General features: G+C 40.7%; 1 protein-coding gene and 1 pseudogene across 11 annotated transcripts in view; both read right to left on the bottom strand.

Moving 5' to 3' along the window:
• The window catches only part of BBX (BBX high mobility group box domain containing), a 297,900-nt gene that overhangs the window by 259,556 nt on the left and 18,609 nt on the right, over nucleotides 1-19,735 (bottom strand). The gene's annotated exons all lie outside the window — the stretch shown is intronic.
• Nucleotides 1,968-2,075, bottom strand: LOC136312394 (5S ribosomal RNA; annotated as a pseudogene).

Below are 19,735 nucleotides of genomic sequence, written 5' to 3'. Positions count from 1 at the left end.
CCCTTGAACAACAGATTTGAACTATGCAGGACCAATTTATACGCAGATATTTTTCAATAAATTTACAGTCAGCCCTCCATATTCCCAGATTTTGCACCTGTGAATTCAGCCAATCGGGGTCTGAAAGCAGTATTTCTGATCCATGGTAGGGAGTGTGCAGATGTGAAGGGCTTGACTCTATGCACTGTCATGCCACTTCATATAAGGGATTTGAACCACAGTGGATTTTTTTGTAGTTGTTATATTTTTCCGAAGTTGGAAACGGGGAGGCAGTCAGACAGACTCCCGCATGCACCCGACCGGGATCCAACCAGCATGCCCACCAGGGGGCGATGCTCTGCCCGTCTTGGGGTGTTGCTCTGCTGCAATCAGAGCCATTCTAGCGCCTGAAGCAGAGGCCACAGAGCCATCCTCAGCGCCCAGGCAAACTTTGCTCCAATGGAGCCTCAGCTGTGGGAGGGGAAGAGAGAGACAGAGAGGAAGGAGAGGGGGAGGGGTGGAGAAGCAGATGGGCACTTCTCCTGTGTGCCTTGGCCGGGAATCAAACCCGGGACTCCTGCACGCCAGGCCGACGCTCTACCGCTGAGCCAACTGGCCAGGGCTGAACCACAGTGGATTTTGATAGCCATGGCAGTCCAGGAACAATTCTCTCTGGAACAGTTCTCATCCTGGCTATTGTTTTCTCATCTTCTCCTAGCTTCTAAAATGCACCTCTCCTGTTTATGCCTGAGTCTCTCCTCCCTCATCCTGTCCTCACAGACACAACCTTCATCTACCTAATCTGTCCTTTAGCCCATGCGATAAGAAGCACAGGCCTGTGTTATTTCATTTCCGTGTGGGATATAAAACAGAAAGTAACAAGTGAACAAACAAAACGGACATCAGAAGGGTGGTTATCAGAAGGGAAGGGGGTGGGAGAGAATGAGAAGAGTAAAGGGGGTCACATGATTATGATGGAAAGCAACTAAACTTTGGGTGGTGGGCACACAATGCAATATACAGACGATGTGTTACAGAACTGTACACTTGACACCTATATAATGCTATATTAACCATGTCACCCCAATAAATATAACAAAAATAAAAATACACAGGCTTAGACCTTAGCCATAATTATTTGGGAGCATGGGGAAAAGTAGAAAATTGGGCTTAGACTATAGAGTCAAAATGACCTGAATTCAAATCCTGAAACACAGAAATAACCATATGGTCTTCATAGGTAACATGGGGAATGATAAAATCTACCTCACAGGATATTTACTTGTAAATATTAAATAAGGTAATTTAAAATACCTATCACAACATACCCGGTGATTAATGCTCGATACCCAGTAGCCTTTATTATTATAAATACTGAAGAATTTATAAATCTATCAGTAGAACACAGTGAGGATTTTGACCCTTTATTTTAACGGGATGTCTCAATACCAAATAAGCCAAACTTTTCACTACTGACTAGACTGTTAAAACTCGACAAATTTAGCAGATCCTTACCAACATGAGGTCGCTTTGTTACTCCAAAGTAAAATTTTTGAAATAAAGAGTTTCTTCCTTATTAAGTCAAAGGAAGTCCAGTACTTCAAGGATGGGTAAAATGAGGTCTTTGCTACCTCAGCAAAAATGACTAAAAATGGCTTTTATCTATAAATTGCTAAAGCATTGGAGCTGCAATGTTCTTGGAGGCTGCAGATCTCCCTGCTCTTGTCGCAGCTGTTGCGACTCTCAGAAATGTCCCTGGTTCTTCACATCCACACAAGGGAAATGTGAAGAAACCCAGACGAGAATTCGCCGTCTTCCATCAAGAGAAAGAGCCTGCAGCTGCGGGAGGAGAAGCTGGGGTGAGTCTTACTATCTTTTAATTTTTTTCTAGTGCATTTACTTTTTATTTTTTTACTTCTAACAATAATTTAGAGGACACTCACTGCATGCTTTTCCAGCTGTAACTGGAGTAATACCTATTCGCACTGAGTCCATAACGCCTGTTTTCTCCCATCCAAGTACTAACCAGGCCCGACCCTGCTTAGCTTCCGAGATCAGACGAGATCGGGCGCGTTCAGGGTGGTATGGCCGTAGACCTCTTTTCTCTACCGCTACGGAAGCTGACATTGGAGGTAACTATTTTTGTTAACTGTATATTCCCGAGGCTTAATACCACACTTGTCACACAAATGGCAGGAGCTCAATAAATGCTCGTTGAGTGAATGTAATGGTTTTCTGTGACTGTCCACTCAAGAGTTTACTGAATAAAGCAAGTTGTTTCAGCTGCTTCTCTAACATCAGCAAAGGATGAGACCAAGGCCCAGAGCTATTCCTTAACACCCTAATGTCTCTCACAGTTGAAACATACCCTGCAATTATTTATTGGGGGCATCGTCCATGGGTCTCGCACTCTGCTCACAAAAAAAGGCAATGTTTTGCAACACAAGTAAATATGTGCCTTTCAGCTTCCTACACGAAAAATGACACAGGGCAAGAACTTATGTAGAATACCGAATAACTTGAGTTTTGAAATATTACAGTTTGTGAATATTTATGGGGGTGTCTTTGCTTTGCAGCTCTAACAGGTCAGAGAGTCAAAGGCACTGCCCCGGGAAGGCCCTTCCTGACCATCCCAGGCCAGCCCCTATTTCACAGATGAGAAAGCTGAAGCCTGTGGAAATCCAATGTCTGGCACAGGCTACACTCTTCAGTGGTGCAAACGCCAGGGCTAGAATCTGGTTGCACAAGTTTTCAGCACTTACACCCTCACACACAGTACATTACTAAGGTCTGTGATCTTGAAAGAAAGGACATACATATTACTTTCATATTGTCTCCTCTTTTAGAGTCTTATATATTTATGCTAGACATGAAGGCAAAAGCTGGCAATTTTTCTAAAGAATGCTTTTCCTAACAAAAATCCATTGCTCTAAATCAGGGGTCCCCAAACTTTTTACACAGGGGGCCAGTTCACTGTCCCTCAGACCGTTGGAGGGCCGGACTATAAAAAAAATTATGAACAAATCCCTATGCACACTGCACATATCTTATTTTAAAGTAAAAAACAAAATGGGAACAAATACAATATTTAAAATAAAGAACAAGTAAATTTAAATCAACAGAATGACCAATATTTCAATGGGAACTATGGGTTTGCTTTTGGCTAATGAGATGGTCAATGTACTCTTCTCAATGACCACCAATGAAAGAGGTGCTTCTTCCAGAAGTGCGGAGGGGGCCGGATAAATGGCCTCAGGGGGCCACGGGCCGTAGTTTGGGGACCCCTGCTCTAAATAAAACTTAAATATCCCTGCCCTGGCCTGTTGGCTCAGTGGTAGAGCATCACCAGGCATGTGTATGTTCCAGGTTCGATTCCAGGTGAGGGCAGAAGAGAAGCGACCATCTGTTTCTGTACCTCTCCCCCTCCTCTCTCTATATTCCCCTCCTGCACCCATGGCTTCATTGGAGCAAGCTGGTCTGGGGCGCTGAGGATGGCTCCATGGCCTCCCTTAAGCGCTAAGGGCTGGGTTGCTGAGCAACGGAGCAATGACCCAGATGGACAGGGCATCACCCCCGAGTGGGCTTGCGGGACGGATCCTGGCCCGGGCGCATGCAGGAGTCTGTCTCTCTAGCTCCCCTTCTCTCACGAAACAAAACAAAACTTAAACATCATTACTACTCTAAATGTTTGTTTAAATTAAAGAAAAGAAAACTCTCCCTGAAATGTTTCTTGGAAACCACTTTATAAAACTGATGATTATAAAGAATTTTCATGTAAAAATCAACGAAGTGTTATCATTGGGCTACATTACTGATTCAAGATGCATCATCAAATAAATCACTAATACGTGGTTATTTTTGTATTTCCTTTCCTTTCCTGGTGCATGTGTGTTTGTGTGTGTGTGTGTGTATTTATAACACAGAATATACAAAGGACCCAAAAGGACTATAAAAATATATTTACAGTAATATAAAAATTGAACTCTGGTGTAAATTTCCTAACAATTTTACTTAACATTCCTTTGCTTTCATAGGGTCTATAAGGACTTTGTGCTAAAATCTTAGAAAACTTCCAGTTAATATGATTGGATGTTTTCATTTTCTCAAAGAGCTCCTATAGCAAAAGGAGGCCTTCAAAACCGTTCCACTGGGCTCCAGTTGAAGTAGCTTAGCATGCTGTCACTTCAGCCTCTAAAATGATCACTTGGCTCCATCAGTGGCCACCCTTGATGAGTTCCTAATTACTTCCGGCCTCCGATGCTGTAATAGTCTCATTACCTGATGCGCCTGCCAGTCATTCCTCATCTTCAACGTTACCTGTTGCTGGCACAAAGCCTCCTTTCAAGATGCTCCACTGCCCAGCCTAGCAATTATGAGCCTCTACGACCTACTCCATTATTACTTTGAAGCAGTATTTCCCTCGCGTTCACCTGTGGGCTTCCCAATCTCTGGGATGCCCATGCGCTCACTTTTCCCTTCACCAGGATGGTCCTTTCCCCTTATTTTCCCATCCAACAAAAATTTGACAGCTGCTTCTGTACCACCTGTTAAAAATACAAAACCAAGTAAGGTAATTTCCCCATATTCAAGCGGTATGACCAAATCCCATTCAATCTTCAAGACACATTTCAAGTTTCCACGAAGACTTCCCTAATAACAAAGCCAGATGTTACTATTCCCTCACCTGTCATCCATCTATCATTTTAGCATAGTGTCTTACTCTCCTGTGTGACTAATCCATTCATCTAAAAGTCAACACACAGGTGTTGAGCATCCGCTGCACCCAGGCATGTGCTAGCTTCTTCCCTATGTGCTACCTCATTAGTGTCTCGTAAAGAGCTTATTTCTGTACTTCCTCTCCCTACTGTACACACTCCTTGTGAGCAGGAATACCACTTTACCCACCTTATCTGCTTAAGAACATTCACAATGCCTAGAACATAGTAGATGCTCAACAAATATACGCTAAAAGAATTAACAGATATATAAATAAATATAGGGGGAGAGAATTTTTGAAAACAAAGTATTCCCTGACCTGTGGTGGCACAGCGGATAAAGTGTCAACATGGAATGCTAAGATCCCCGTTTCAAACCCCAGGCTCATCTGGTCAAGGCATGTACGAGAAGCAACTACTGTGAGTATCAACTCCTCTATGCCCCTTCTCTCTCTCTCTCTCTCTCTCCTCTCTCTAAAATCAATAAAAAAATATATTTAAAAAAAGTATTAGCTCAACACTACTCCCTGTCTTGACTCCTTGTAGATTATTTTAATAATTAAAGGTACCCCTTCTGCTATCAGCACTTTAAAAAAAAGACAATTAATAAACAGCGCACTTGCCGAAGATACTCTTCAGTCTGAAAAGTCTATTTACTAGTTCACTTAACTGTATCACAGAATTTCAAAAAAGTGTTTGTTTGTTTGTTTGTTTGTTTACGTAAGAGAAGGGGAGATAGTGATGCAGACTCCCGCATGCGCCCCAGCCGGGATCCACCCAGCAACCCCGTCTGGGGCCAATGCTCGAGTACAGAGCTATTTTTTAGCATCTGATGCAGACGCTCCACAGGGCCATCTTCAGCGCCCAGGGCCAATGCACTCAAACCAATGGAGCCGTGGCTGCAGGAGAGGAAGAGAGGTTGGGGGAAGAGAAAGTAGGGGCGAAGCAGATGGTCTCTTCTCTTGTGTGCCCTGACTGGGAATCAAACCCGGGATGGTTCATAGGCCAAGCCAACGTCTATCCACTTAGCCACCGGCCAGGACAGAAAAGTCTTAAGATAAGTATGAGTGGGCACTTTGGCTGCAAGGAATGCACAAAGTTGCTCCTAATTCTGCCAACTACAGAGAAAGCCACCCAGACTACTATTCATCCTCTTCCACGCATAATAGTACATTCGCCCAAAACCGGCCACCAGGTACAAACTTCTGTATCACAATTTATGCTAAATAGAAATATTGCCAAGAGTGCCAGAGCCCTCCAAAAAGGGGGCAAAGTCTCTTGGAGAGGAATGAGACAAACTAGTAAGCCAAGACGAGGAATAGGGAAACTGACACAGGTAGTCAAATGGCCAAGCAGTTTAAAGCCACCTAGTACATCCCCAAATCCTATCTTCCCTAACCAAGAATACTTGGTTTACACTTCTCCTCCCTGATCAGAAGGCAAAATAGCTTAAATCACCCTACTCGGGGTGTTGGATAACAAAAACCCAATTAATGACATCTGTGTCAACCACATCCAAGGATGAATGAAGTCAGGAGGATAAATCTCATTCTGGCACATCAGCGTAAAGCTGACGGCTATTCTACTGAGACCCTCCTGTAAGACCTGCCCTGAACTCCCAGCCGTTAAAACTCTCAAGAGGAAGGACCCAGTGTGCACGTTCCCTCTGAGCAGCAAGCCAGTGCTTTCCCCTTCTTCCTCCTCTTCTTCCCCCAAGCCCAGACCGCTGCCTTTCTCCTATCCTCCAAGTGGGCTTCTTTTGCTGCTGTAACTTTTCTTTTTTGCTTCTGTAACTGGACTCCTGAGCTTACACAGCCCAGCTGGCTCACTTCTACTACCTTTGTAACTTTCTAAATAAACTCTCTCTTATAATTTGAAAAATAAAATGAAAATGTTACAGAAAAAAAGCACTTGGGACTTGGAAGAGGACAGGGCATTCCTGGAGTCAGCAACATGCTCTCCATCTTTGCATGAACCACTCCTGGACCTGCCCAACTGCTGACGGAGCAAAACCACTCTCTAATCACAAACCACCTGTTGAAAACTGCAACCCTGTACTGTCTCTCCTTCCTTGGCTTTATTTTTCCTGTAATATATTACCAGCTAACATATCATACAACTTATTTTTTACCCCACTAGAAGGTACCCTACCATCCAGACAGCTTTTTTTTTTTTTTTTTTTTTTTTGTATTTTTCTGAAACTGGAAACGGGGAGAGACAGTCAGACAGACTCCCGCATGTGCCCGACCGGGATCCACCCGGCATGCCCACCAGGGGGCGATGCTCTGCCCACCAGGGGGCAATGCTCTGCCCCTCCGGGGCGTCGCTCTGTCACGACCAGAGCCACTCTAGCGCCTGGGGCAGAGGCCAAGGAGCCATCCCCAGCGCCTGGGCCATCTTTTGCTCCAATGGAGCCTTGGCTGCGGGAGGGGAAGAGAGAGACAGAGAGGAAGAAGAGGGGGAGGGGTGGAGAAGCAGATGGGCGCCTCTCCTGTGTGTCCTGGCCACGAATCGAACCCGGGACTTCCGCACGCCAGGCGGACGCTCTACCATTGAGACAACTGGCCAGGGCCCAGACAGCATTTTTTTAACCATCCTATTACTGCAATAGTCCCAGAGACTGGAACAGAAGTCACATTTTTAATTTAATTTTAGAAGTCACATTTTTAAAAGGTAAAATTAATTCTAAAAATATACCTTTAATCAATATATTCAAAATATAATTTAACATGTAACCAATATAAAAAATTTTGAGATATTCTGAATATTTTCATCATACTAAGTCTTTGAAATCTAATGTAGTTTACACTAACAAAATATCTCAATTTGGACTGGCCATATTTCAAATGATCAATGTTTAGTGGAAACAGAGCCTAGCCCATAGAAGAAGCTCAACAAGAGTCTGTTGAATGAATGCTAGAATTATTATATTATTAATCTTTAAATATATACTATTACCCAATATCAGGATTCTACCAACCACCTAGAAAACCACTTGTTTTCTAAATCTGTCTTTTATACATAAATGAGTGTAAATACATCATCTAATGCTTGTGAATAGATAAACACACAAACACAGATACACTCAATATATCTAACAGAGAGAAGAATTTATACAAAGTAGTATAAATTCATAGCAAAGTGTCTATATGCAAAGAACTTGACTGCTTTACATAGGTTTTTATCTTTTAATCTTCAAAATGACTTTAAAAAGCTAACTATTATTTTTGTCCTTTCTAGATTTGAAAACCAGAGTCCCAAGACACACAAGTGCCTGGCCCAAACTCACCGAGCTGGGGGACGGCAGAGATGGCATTCAAATGGGGATTACCGGACACCTGATGATACTTCTGAACCACGTGTCTCCCAGGTAGATATTAAAAGACCAGCTTAATTAGGTTTCTGAGATTATGGCTAGGCCCAGAACTCAGTTTTAAATCATGAAACAGAAGCCAATCAAATAAGGAAAAGTTTTTTAAAAAGCAACTGAGTGAGCAATCAAATTTTAAGAGTCCAGGTATATGGCCCTGGCTGGTTGGCTCAGCGGTAGAGCGTCGCCCTGGCGTGCAAGGGACCAGGGTTCGATTCCCGGCCAGGGCACACAGGAGAAGCGCCCATCTGCTTCTCCACCCCTCCCCCTCTCCTTCCTCTCTGTCTCTCTCTTCCCCTCCCGCAGCCAAGGCTCCATTGGAGCAAAGATGGCCCGGGCGCTGGGGATGGCTCCTTGGCCTCTGCCCCAGGTGCTAGAGTGGCTCTGGTCGTGGCAGAGTGATGCCCCGGAGGGGCAGAGCATCGCCCCCTGGTGGGCAGAGCGTGGCCCCTGGTGGACATGCCGGGTGGATCCCGGTCGGGCGCATGCGGGAGTCTGTCTGACTGTCTCTCCCCGTTTCCAGCTTCAGAAAAATACAAAAAAAAAGAGTCCAGGTATAAGATTCTCAGGATAAGAGAAGACACTGGAAAGGGCGCTGGGTTTGGACTCAGGTGCTGTGGGCCTTCCTCTGTGCTGCTAGGTAAGTTGCTTATTCTCTTAGAGCCTGAGTTTCAAAATTCGGGAGGAGAGGAAACAGAGGGAGGGAAGAAAAATAGAAGTGAGGAGGGTGCACAATTATATCAACCAGCAGATTTGTCCTGATTGCTAAAGTGAGATATTTGAAAGTGTATATAAGAGCACCTGAGGTACATACGATAAGTAGTAAATACAGGTTATGTTTAATATCATATTTTATTAATTTAATGAAGAGTAGGGCAAATATATATAGGTTTCATAAGAATCTGGGAAAGATCGAATTAGATCTTAAAATTATACATGTCAGAAAAGCCTGTAAAACTAAATTCAGTCTTACATTTCATTCCTCCATTCAGTAACTCCCATACACCTCTTGACTTGACAGGTACTGAAGTAGGTACTGTCAAGCATATAAGGTACAATGATCACCTCTACAAATAAGATGAAGTTCAATAATTTCATTCACTGAACAGATATTTATTTAGTAAATTGTCATCAATACCATTAATTTACTAAAGATATATTTTAGAACCATTATAGATTCCTTCAAACTTTTCTTTTCTTTTTTTTTTTTTTTAATTTTTCTGAAGCTGGAAACGGGGAGAGACAGACAGACTCCCGCATGCGCCCGACCGGGATCCACCCGGCACACCCACCAGGGGAGACGCTCTGCCCACCAGGGGGCGATGCTCTGCCCCTCCGGGGGCGTCGCTCTGTCCTGACCAGAGCCACTCCAGAGCCTGGGGCAGAAGCCAAGGAGCCATCCCCAGCGCCCGGGCCATCTTTGCTCCAATGGAGCCTTGGCTGCGGGAGGGGAAGAGAGAGACAGAGAGGAAGGAGGGGGTGGGGGTGGAGAAGCAAATGGGCGCTTCTCCTATGTGCCCTGGCCGGGAATCAAACCCAGGTCCCCCGCACGCCAGGCCGATGCTCTACCGCTGAGCCAACCAGCCAGGGCCCCTTCAAACTTTTCTCAAAGTCATATCCCAACTATCACAAAGATTTAAAGCTATAAATCTTAACACCCCCCAAACTGGAACCTTGTGATTTTCATTTCATGTTATCAGAGCAAAAGCTTTTCTAGCACTACAGCAGTTTGTGTAGATAATAAATGAAAGGCTCAGAACAACAACCAGCTTTTCAAATATTATGTTCAAAATCCAATTCATACAATTTAAAGTAATGACATTTAAAATTTTGTTCTTATACTAACAAACAGCATGATTATTATGAATTTTTATGAGGGTAAAATAAGTTTTTGTATTCTTTAGCTAAGAAGTCCCTTTTTATTATCTAAAAATAACTTAGTTACACTTCTAGGTATTTAGCCAAAGAAAATAAAAACACTAATTTGAAAAGATATACACCCCTATGCTCACTGTGGCATTATTTACAATAGCCAAGATACAGAAGCAACTTAGGGGTCCAATGCTAGATGAATGGAGAAAGAGGATGTGGTACAATGAAATAGTACACAGCAATAACAAAGAATAAAATCTTGCCGCTTGAGACAACATGGATGAATCTAGAGGGTATTGTGCAAAGTCAAACAAGCAGGAAGAGAATGACAAATACTGTTTGGTTTCACTTATTTGTGAATTCTAAAGAAAAATAAATAAGATAAACAAAAAAACAAAAACGGACTCATAGAAACAGAGACCGAAGAGATGATTGCCAGAAGGGAGAGCGTGAGTGAAAAGTGGGTGAGTGAAAAGGGGAAGTGGAATAGAGTCAATAATATTGTGGTCAGTCTACATGATGACAGAGGATTGCTGGAATTGGTGGGCTGATCACATTGTAAAATATGTAAATGCTGAGTCAGTGTAATGTACACCTGAAACTGATATAATCTATATAAGATTGTATACCAACCATACTTAAAAATTTTTTAAATCCAAAAGAAGACATGAGTTTCTTGAAAAAAGTATCTTATGTGGCATAAATAATTTTGTCACTTTCCTAAATCAGTTGTTACTAAAAGTACTTAATAGTGATTTATTTATGTGGCCCTGTATTATGAAATCTAAAAAAATCTGGATTTTATTCAGTCAACAAAGTAAGCAAATAACCAGACTTTTAAAAATATAGTCCTTAAATTACTCGTACTAACATTTCTAAAAATTATGACAACAGTAAATTACAAATGTGATCAATTTAAACAGCAGTAATTTAGGGGCAGGAATAACTAGAGTATTAATCTCAATTCGGTTAAGAAATCAAATATGGATGATCAGTGGCTCCCAACTCTTAGAAATGATCTTCAGAGGACACAGTCAAGTTTAGATTCGAACAAACCAAATTATCCAATCTGTCTGCCATGAGTCAGGAAGCCAGCAGTAAACATCTGGTATTACAGTGTGGGCAATCTGGTTACTGGCCAATGAGAACTAAATAAAAGTGCAAAGTTAAGGATTACCTTGAGGCTTCATGTGTAACAGTCCTACTAGAAACAATTAGCACCTTCGAGCTATTGTCAAAGCAGTCTTCCTTTTTTACGAGCCAGCAACATTTTATGCCTTTTCTCCCAAACTGTGAGAACTGGTAAGAGAACACTATTTCAAAATCTGTGCTTTGAATCCTATATCTTACAATCATGTCACTAAGCTGAATAAAAGACATAGTACAACTATTGTTATAACTACTTAATGCATCAATACCTACTGCAAACTCCAGGCTCAACCAGGGAAGCACCAGACTATCAACAGAGTAATGGATTTCCTGCTGAATATCCTACCAATTGCCACTCTTTAAATAAGAAGGAGAAAGGTAGCTATTGCTCCTTTTCAGAAAATAATTCCACGGACCAGCACAAAGATGCTGAAGGCATTATTAGCCTGCCAAATGTGTAGGGAACTAAACTTCTACAATCTCTACTTGCCCAAACACCCACCCTCAAGTCAGACAAGCTGCGTTCTGAAACTTTATGCTTCCAACCAAACACAAGATATTGATCTTCTATCACTATTCTCACACAAAAATTGAAAGCTTTTATTTCCATTTAGCTGCCACTTAAGATTTATAAAAAGTTAATTTTTCCTTTTATTTTTCCATAATTCAAGTCCTCACAGAGCATACTTTCCCCATCACAGATTGAGGATTTTTGGTACGCGGAAAATCCCATCAAATTGCATTTATATGGTGAGACAACTAAGTGTTACTGATGAATAAAAGCGGTGGATGCTTAAAGTCATTCTGCATTCTATTACTGCACCTATCTAATTTAGGAATGCTCCTATATATAGGTCAGAAGTTTTTCTTCTTTAATCAGAACTCCAAAAGCCAGACTAACTTTGAAAATATATTAAATCGGTTGGGCCAAGAGCTGTGCAGTAGAACACAGCGCCTTTTTCCAGTACACCGCAGAGGTAAAGATATGTCTCCATTATCTCTTCTTTCATTTTAATTTCTATAATGTTTATAAATTTAAAAATAAGAACTACATAAATAACTAGTATTTTATATTTAAGCACCATATTTAGAGTTTTCCAGATGTAATGGTTTAATATCTAAAGACATAATTCTTTGGTTACAATTCCTGGAAGGGTCCTCAAGTACAGCTACACAAGTTTTTTCTGTGCATCACCCAAAGGGGGCGCCATTCACAGCAGAGACCCTAGATCTATACATTCATTATGACAACTTCCTGCCAAAAGCCAGTGAAGCGTCTTTTTCTAACAAAAATCAACCTATTACAACAATATTTCAACATTTGGACTAGAATATCTCAAGAAAAGGGTGCCTTTTTTTTTCTAATATACAGAAAGGAGAAAAATAGGCTAACATATGCTGGGACTACCAGGCTCTTGTTCTTCTTCAAGTCAGGTGTTGGGGGATGACATTCCCAGGTGAACTCCCAGAAGCAGACCTCTGATAAGGCATACCAGACTTCCTCCCTGAACTGCAAAGCAGAGGTTAATCGCTCGTAAATGAGACATAAAAACACCAACCTTGAAAATATCATCTACTCACTAATGTTTAGTCCACATACATTTGAGTAGATTCAATCAGAGTTACAAGGTATGTAGTCACTCTGTTTCACTACCGCAGTTTCTTAATAAGGCCACCATGAGGTGTTGTAACACACAAATCAGTTAAATAACTCATAAAGCTGTTAGGTTATACAAACTTCTTTCTCCTGATCAACAGCAATGAGCAGTTTTTACTTTGATGGATAGAACAAAATCTAACAGCCCTGGAAACTTTGAAGGCTCTTTTGCTTAAGATTAGGATAAACTGTTGTAAGGCTGGAATGGTTTTTCATAAAACGATACTGTAATAAACTTAGGACATTTGATAAACTGAGATGCCATTTAACAATGTGGTATTGTTTATGCAAATTCTTCCTGTTTTCACAGGACTCAGGGAACCACACCAAGCCATGTTTCAGTTTATTATCCGTTGGCTACAAAATTGTTATACTCCCCAAAAAATTAGAAGTCAACTAGTAAGACATTAAAATGATTTCAAAGTTAGTATGTATAATGAATTACATATAGCTTTATCCTAAAAAACAAAACCAAACCCTCATGGACACAGACAACAATATGGAAATTGGGGGGGGGCCGGTGGAGAAGAGTATAGAGGTGATAAATGATGATGACGATGGACGAAGACCATCTAAAACCCATATAATAGGCCCTGGTCGGTTGGCTCAGTGGTAGAGCGTTGGCCTGGCATGCAGAGGTCCCTGGTTTGATTCCCGGCCAGGGCACACAGGAGAAGCGCCCATCTGCTTCTCCACCCCTCCCCCTCTCCTTCCTCTCTGTCTCTCTCTTCTCCTCCCGCAGCCAAGGCTCCATTGGAGCAAAGATGGCCCGGGCGCTGGGGATGGCTCCTTGGCCTCTGTCCCAGGTGCTAGAGTGGCTCTGGTCACGACAGAGCGACCCCCTGGAGGGGCAGAGCATCACCCCCTGGTGGGCAGAGCATCGCCCCTGGTGGGCGTGCCGGGTGGATCCTGGTTGGGTGCATGCGGGAGTCTGTCTGACTGTCTCTCCCCGTTTCCAGCTTCAGAAAAATAAAAAAATAAATAAATAAATAAATAAAACCCATATAATTGTTAACCAGTGTCACCCCAATAAAATTCAATTAAAAATCTAATAATACATTTTAGTTTTTAACTATTTTTACTATTTACAGATAATAACAGAAAAGTCACATATTCCAGCTGTAAAAGTGGTGCCATCAATTGACTAAAATTATAGCTAGGTTATTTTGGAGCCAAATCGATTTCGAAGGCGAAACACATCTTGGTTCTAGCTCCGCCGTCCGCATGGTCTAGGTCCCAATCTGTTACACCAGGCCTTTTTTCCCCAAATTTAAAACGACGGATTACGTCACTCCAAGATCATCTGCAATCTCTCTCCTGGAGCTAAAATTCTACTAATTTCTTTGGATGTAAGAAGTTATGTGAATCCCAAAACTATTTCCTTTTTTATGTGGTGGCACAACTTTTTATAATCATGATCTCTTAGGATACTACATAATACTAACTTTAACTTGAGAACTAAACTTATTATTAATGAGTAATTGTGTATATGGCAATCGGCATGACAATGTAGAAACACAAGGAAAGAAAAAATTGTCCTGAGGCAGAAAGCTGTGCTTAAACCAGGGGTCCCCAAACTTTTTACACAGGGGGCCAGTTCACTGTCCCTCAGACCGTTGGAGGGCCGGACTATAAAAAAAAATCTATGAACAAATCCCTATGCACACTGCACATATCTTATTTTAAAGTAAAAAAACAAAACGGGAACAAATACAATATTTAAAATAAAGAACAAGTAAATTTAAGTCAACAAACTGACCAGTATTTCAATGGGAACTATGCTCCTCTCACTGACCACCAATGAAAGAAGTGCTCCTTCTGGAAGTGCGGCAGGGGCCGGATAAATGGCCTCAGGGGGCCGCATGTGGCTCGAGGGCCGTAGTTTGGGGACCCCTGGCTTAAACCCTCAGCATTACACTTCAGTAGGAGTCAGGACAGGTACAGAGCTTTATGGAGTGATTCAAATGCCATGCAGGAAGCACAAGAGGCAGTGTCAGGGAGTGAGGGAGGGAGAGCTTCGCCTCCTCAGACAGACAGGGTGAGCGGAGATGGAAGGTCAGCTCCATCACTTACCAGAAGAATGACCTTAGGCAAGTTCTAAAATGAAGACAATTCCTTTTTCATAGGCTAAGGTAGAAAGAGAGGCACCACTGGATTCAGAGTTTATATAATCACTTAAAAACTGAGGATTTTAAGTAATCCTCAGGACTGTTATTTTCACACCCCATCTTACATGAAAAGCCAACCTCAAGAAAGGAAAGTTTAGTTACTAAACCCTTCTATCTTTATATGCCTTCCCCACATTCTCTGGCTTTCCTTCAAATTGCAATTCTTCAACCAACTTCTTTAACTATTACTACCTACATCATGTCCAAACGCTGGTATAAATATTCAAATACAAATTATAAAAATTAAATTGAAGTAAAAGGAATCCATAAAAACATTCTAAATAAACTGCTTCTGTGTCAGACTGTAAATCTTTTATATTAAAAAAGTTTCTGGAGCTCGAATGCAATCAATCCGTTAACATCCTCCCACAGTAAAATAATTACGAGCCTATTTACTCTTGGGGAACTTAAAAATAAGATCCTAACAAATAAAACTTTCCTACTATGTAAAATATTAATTGAATAATTGATCCCGTAGTAATTTTTGGATAGAAATATCTTCTTTTATAGTTGGCAGAGGTGATGGATTGAATTTTCTAACTAGTCTGTGAAATGTTCCTTTTCCACAAAGTGCCAAATTAAATTGTCTTTTAAATTTAAAAAGAATGCTTTCGTACGTTTGAAAACACCAGTTGATACCAAATTAGAATATGAATGTGCTCCAGAAATGGGTGTATCTCAAATATCTAGATATATCAATTCATATTTTCCAAGTCATTTTCATTATAATTTCAGAAATGTCTCCCAAGAAAAAAATGGCACCAATACATGATCTAAATCTCACTTAAGAATCCTCATATACACTCTAAAGCATGTCTTTGTCAGAATGTGGTCCCTATGTATTTAATTTTCCATCGTTAGCTACAAAAAAGTTAAGTCAAATGGACAGTCATTTCACATGATCTGCAAACATTTATTTAAATACACAAATAGATTTAAGTAGACCAAAGATTTAAAGGCCCATTTCACTGATATTTTATATTCCACTGGGCATAAACAATTAAATTGCCATATCGTCAAGGGCGCTGCTATTCCATGTCTTTACAATAACTTACTTGGTTAAAAAGAAGTAAAAGGGGAAAAAAAAAACAAATCTTCATTCAAATAAGATATATTCTGCTCTGTCCAGTGGGCAGCTCACTAGAGGAGCAGCAGCAGACCGAGTTCCGGTCTCACAGGAGCCACTGCAAACTCAGTGACCTGGGTCAAGCCACTTAACAACATTGAGCCTATTTTCTCATCCGCAAAATGAAAATAATGATACTCTACTATCTACTTCACAGACTGGTTTTAAAGAGCAAGTAAGATGTCAGTGAAATCAACAGTGTAAACTCTAGATTGCAGTAACAAGTGTAATGTTACTACTGTGCCTTTAAGGGTAACAGCCTTGCAATAAAGAAAGATTTGATGATTTGATGACTTAATGATGAGACTGTGGCTAAAGATGTATGAGGGCTCCTGAAGAAATTTTTATCCAGTGCTAGGAAGCTTGGGCAGAACAAACTGTTTTTGTAGAGGCAAAGGGGAACTTCCTATTATTTACTACAGGACAGCAGAAATGCAAATCAGAGCATAGTAATTTATTAATTGTGCAGATGTGAAACTGCTTGAAATAAATATGTCCTAAATGAGACTGAAAAATATAAGGGGCTAAGAAGGCACCCGTCCTGACCAGGGTACAGCCAAAAAGAACGGATGCCCTCATCTGGCCAGCTTCTAGAGGAGAGCGTTAACGCCATAACTGCTGGGGGGAAATGTTTGCTCTCCCCAGTCCAACAGTACTCAGTATAATGCATAACAGGTTTATTTTATGACTACCAAATTAGCATTGGTACCACCTTTTAAAGAGGAAGTCTGAATAAGGTATTCCAAAAAGAGTCAAGAAAATGCAAAGTACCTTGTTTCCTTTATGTGTAAAGAAATCCAGTCCTAATTGTAATAGTATCTACATTGCAGTGAACTATGACATATCCCAGCTTTAGTGATGGGGAAGGAGAATAATAGCATATAGCAAACGACTCTGTTGTAAACTCCACTTTCCTCGCTGATAATATGTTAATAAAAGTACGTTAATAATGACCTTTAAATAAACAACTGTAATTTGGCGGTTGCGGTCACTAGAGCATCTCTGTGCAGGCACCACCGCCAAGGCTTAAAACCATATCTATGTATGAGGTCATCCCAGAATCACTGGCTTTGCTTCAATCAGGACAGGATTCATTTACAGGCCTCTGATCTTGACACCGATCCATTCCTGTACACGCAGCGTCTCTTACACCTAATATATAGTATAAAACAGAGCAGGCCAACAAAAATTAATCAGACACCTACTCTACTGTGGCCTAGGCACTGCGGGTTCAAAGATAAGTAAAATACAGATCTTACTGCTTAAGAATGTTGTCTTTTTTGAGCTCTGAGGTTACCAAAGTGCTTCCTCTGAGATGTTTGTACTAACGCTGTGCCCTCACTACCACTATCTGCACCACCACCACCTCCGGCTATAACTTTCTGCCTGCATATAGCTAGCCATACATACTCTGTCCCACTTCAGGGCACCTCCTGGCCCTTTCCTTTTCATGCCCGTGGAGCTACGGCCACGGTCAGATCCCTCATGTTAAGTCACACACGGTCTCTACGCCTACTCAATCAACCAACATTTACTGAGTCCCTAATATGTGGCAGGCACTTTAATAGACATGAGAGATAGAGTAATAAACAAAAATTGGCTCTATTCTTACCAGGTCCCTAATGCTCAGCGAGGTAGACTCCGTCTCCATCCCCACTAAACAGCCTAATTCTGCCTAAGCATTCAACAGTATCTGTTGAGCTCCTACCAAGTTCTAGGGGCTATGGATTACAGCAGTGAGCAAAACAGAGTCCTTGATCAAATGCAGTTTGCCTGAACTTAGTGTAACACTGCCCAATTTTGACCCATGGTCTCCAAAGTAGGGCTCTTGAATAACAAACATAGACAAGACAGAGTCACTTGAGTAGGTAAGAAAGAAACGATTAGAATTTTTCTTTCTATTCACTTTATCATTTTTATTTCTATGCTACTTATATTTTATTATATACATGTTAATAGCTGAGTATATACAATTTATCAATAAATGTATCAAGAATACATGCTCAAATGCTTTTGCAAAGAGGGACAGGACCACATTTAAAAAAATCCAGATACCACTGGCTTAGATGATGACACATTTGGAATGAAGTGCTTGGCCCAGGTAGGTTATAACCTGGACTTTCCACCAACTTCATTTTCTCCCTGATAAATTCAAGTAAGCATCTTGCAACAATACCTAAATACTAAGCAATTCAAAGTTCAAGTCCATTCCAATTTCTCCTCCCTAATTGTCTCCTATCACCCTATACTTACTATCCCTGCATCCCATGGATAGTACAGAACCTCTATTTTCTATTTCACATGTGGTATATGTGTGTCATTACTATACTAGAAACATGCTGAAGCCAGAAACATTACCATTTTATTCCAAAAGCCCCAGAATTCCTAACCCAGCCTTATACATTTTGAGTACTCAATAAAGACATATTGCACAAAATGAAGATAATTCAATATATAGAACCCATAATTACCAAACAGAGATGATAGAGGATGATCATTTGAGATGGCTCTTCTTCATAAAATAATCAGTACTGGATTCCTTTACACAGCACCCCTATGTGTATATTGATTACTTAATATAGGATCCTGGGAATAGTTAACTTCAATCTGTAAAATCAGTAGCCACTGCTAACTATAGATCCTGTAGAAATACACATGCAGCATATTGAAATTAGAATTTGTCAATAATGACATATATAATGATATAGTTAATTTTGAAAACTAAGTAAAAAGTTTTCAGGAAAACATCTTTAATGAAAAGAAGTACCAATCACCCTAACTCTTAAGATCTATATATTAGACTTACGGCTATTTAGCTATACCTGAAAGATATGTCAGAATTACATATGTGATTACATTTTTTAAAAATTAAAGAAAAGGACATCTACTTCCTAACAATTGATTCATGGTCACAGTTCCTCATGCAATAAACGTAATATTATATATATGAGACAAAGTTCTCATATGTGTAATTCTGTGTCCACATGTGATAGATCCCCTCCCACACGCCCTTTCAAACTACAAAAACTTTTGTATGGATTTGTATTATTCATGCAAAGACTATATATAGAAAATTACGAAAATAAAACAAAACCCTGGCCTTACAACAAATCTGAACATGTTCTATGGGACTACAAAGAACGGATGGCACCAAAAGAGATAAGAATGTATGTCCATACACAGAACATATAAAGAATTTCATTATTACCATGAGGATTGGTAAATACTGAGATCTGAATGGCTATACTTCCATGATGTATACGCTTCCTTGATGCCAAACAGCCCCAAGACAGAATGGAAGAAAGACAAGTTATTATTCTGTGTATCTCTGTTCCTCCTTGCTGCTTTAAAATGTAATCATTGGGGTCATTATCAATGCTGTAAGCTTATAAAGAAGCATTTTCCCAGATGGGCTTCTTTGTTATGATTTTGCTTATGAATGTATTTGTTTGTTATCAAAAGCACCCACGGCTGGCTTCTGGAACACTGAGCACCATATTTTAGAAACAAAGTTTTAATCTGAACTGAACTGATATCCATAAAGGATCAGTCAAAAGAGGGCCACAACAAAAACCGGGTGAAAAGGCAGACATTCTGAGGTATAATAAACCAAGCCATGATGAAAAGAAGTGATACTAAAGGTTCCATCAAGTCAAAGGAGAATCCAAACACCAGAGCCCATATCACTAAGGCAACCAC

The sequence above is a fragment of the Saccopteryx bilineata genome, chromosome 8 (assembly GCF_036850765.1).
Source record: "Saccopteryx bilineata isolate mSacBil1 chromosome 8, mSacBil1_pri_phased_curated, whole genome shotgun sequence".
In the NCBI taxonomy this organism is placed as follows: Eukaryota; Metazoa; Chordata; class Mammalia; order Chiroptera; family Emballonuridae; genus Saccopteryx; species Saccopteryx bilineata.
Note: the sequence above shows the minus strand (reverse complement) of the source record. Positions and strands in the feature narration are given on the sequence as shown.